Source organism: Equus asinus, chromosome 13 (genome assembly GCF_041296235.1).
Source record: "Equus asinus isolate D_3611 breed Donkey chromosome 13, EquAss-T2T_v2, whole genome shotgun sequence".
Taxonomy (NCBI): Eukaryota; Metazoa; Chordata; class Mammalia; order Perissodactyla; family Equidae; genus Equus; species Equus asinus.
The window spans coordinates 54,695,975-54,698,435 of record NC_091802.1 but is presented as its reverse complement, the minus strand read 5'-3'; positions in this window follow the sequence as shown (position 1 = coordinate 54,698,435).

Genomic DNA, 2,461 nt, shown 5'->3' with positions numbered 1-2,461 from the left:
ATTGACCATCACAGAGAGAATGTCAAGAGAGCTGACGGCGTCCACTTCTCTGAAGAGGAGTTGAACAAGGTCCCGAGGGCTGAAAAGGTTCCAGTGTACTCAGCAACAAGCAGCCACCTCCACCCTCGGTGAGAGCAGGTCCGATGGCCAGGTGGGAGCAGGACCCCGGTCACCGTAGGTGGGGCATGAATGGGGTCTTCTGGTGTGGATTCTTAAGGCAGGCTAGACCTCCGCATCCTCCTGGCCCTCGAAGTTGGAGGTCAAGAAAGCAGAAGTGAATTATTGGTGTTCAATAATTCACCAACTATTAGGGACACCAGCTGGCTGGAGTTTGGGGACCCTCAGGACGAAGAGTGGAGAACAGTAGCAGGTACAACGTGCTATCTTAAAACGCCAACATAATTTACAGAACAATGACCATCATCCCACAGAGAGAGCTCATGACCGGCCTCCCGGTGTGCTACCTGCAGCCGTCGCCCCTGGCAGCCCCACATGCCCGGGTAGGAAGGGAGAGTTGGCGACGGGCTGGTGCTTCCTCAGGGGTCCTTGCAGGGCAGAGGCGGTGCTGCCACACAGCGCAAGCAGCTGCTGGGGACACAGTGTTAGCAGGCTCCCTCTCGAGTCTCTTCCTTTCCCTCTCCACTCTGTGAAGCTCCAGGGTTGTTCCTGAGCTTCTGCAATGACATTGATGTTGGGGATAATCTGCAGCTGGAAGGGAGAAGTTTCTGGGAAACTAGTGTTAAGGAGCCAGGGGGAGCCACTGGGCTGTGGGGATGCCCTGGGAGGGGTGGCTCATCCACAGTCTCTGGAGGGCTGGTGGCCCAGGCTCTCCAGGTCCCACTGCCCAGGGCACCCCAGGGGCCACCTGGAGCTCAGGCAGGGCCTGAGGGGAGGGGGCAGTCCGACTCCCTGAAATCCACTTCACCCACAGCCAGGACGCCAAGTGGTCCATTTGCTGAATTTACTTGCTGCCGTCAACTCTTCGGGTTTGGTTGACTGGTGTACATTTTGTCTTCATAACGGCGTTTGAAGGCATTGACCTACAGCCCATAAGAGGTTCTTGAGGTTGTCAGGCCTGGAGGCCCATTCGGGCTATTTTCTGTAATGGAGTTTATGGACAAACGAGGCAACATGAAGGCAGACACCTCTTAGGGCTCAGAAGCACCCAGACGGTCAGATGTCAGGGAAAGAATAGGAAGAGAAATACAGCCTGCATCGTGGAGACTGGGCTGGGGGTCCCTCCGGATCATGGCAGCTCTGGGAGCCATGTGGCCTCACCACCCAGTAGCTAGGTTGTCCTCGGTCCCTATTAAGGAGTGACCGTGCATGTCTACAGCAGCCACACAAGACGCACACAGGACAGCAACCCTCTCTCATCTTGTTGCATCCCCAGAGCCAGGCATACGGCAGGTGCTTAAGGATGTTGGGTGAAGGAGTGGATAAGCAGGGAAGTGGTCTGCACAGTTGTTGGCTGTGGCAGGACTGGAACCCCGGTCCCTGACTCCCGGCTTAGTGCTCTCACACCAGGTCAGCTCCTTGCCCAGCAAATCTGTGCTTGCCCAGCTTTGCGCTGGACTTCCCCACTGACAAAGGGGTGTGTGCCTGGGACATGGAGCAAGTTCTGTCATTGACACTCTTGCAGAAAGGAATGAAAGGAAGGCAGTGGCCAGCAGTGGCCTGAGACTCATGCCCCAGGACATGGCCTTGGTTCTGTGGCCAGTCTTTCCAGGGCCTTCTGCCTGCCACCAGCCCCTCTGCCCTGCACCTGCTCCTCTCTCCCCCTGGTTCTTCCCTTCCCTTGCCATTCCCTCCTTTGTCTCCATTTTCCTTCCCCCTCCACACTGACACCGAAAGCAAAGAGAGGGCGCCTCCTACAGGAAGCATCATCATCAGAGCTGAGAGGGAACAGCTGTAAGGGCGTGAGCGGGGCTCGCAAGAATTCCATTCAGCCTCACTTACTGGGTGCCCTTGCTGTGCCAGGCACCCCACCAAGTGCTTTACGAACCCTGTGTGGAAGGTACTATTAATCCCCTATTTTACAGATAAGAAAATGAGGCACAGAGTGGTTATGTGACTTGTCCAAAGACACACAGCTGATAAGTGGGGGAGTTGATTTGAACCCATTTGTCTGACCAAAAGTTCCCTCTTAAAACCCATTATTCTCTGCTTGGGAGCCAAGCGATTACTTCTCACCTCTGCATGGTGGGCTCAGGGACGGGAGACGTCAATCTCTGGCCCCTCACTTAGATTCTGTAGGGAAATATATACCCTTTCTCCCCCCAAGTGGACTGTCCCCTGATGGCAGCTGCTATCTGTTTCCTTTTAGGGAAGAAGCAGCCCCTCTTGACTCCTGGCACCCCTCGCCCTGCCTTCCCTTCCCTTCCGCTCCCAGCCTTGCCGTGTTACGGTTCAGACTTGTTCTTCTGTGCATAACCCCGGCTACCTCCCCGCTGGGTCCTTC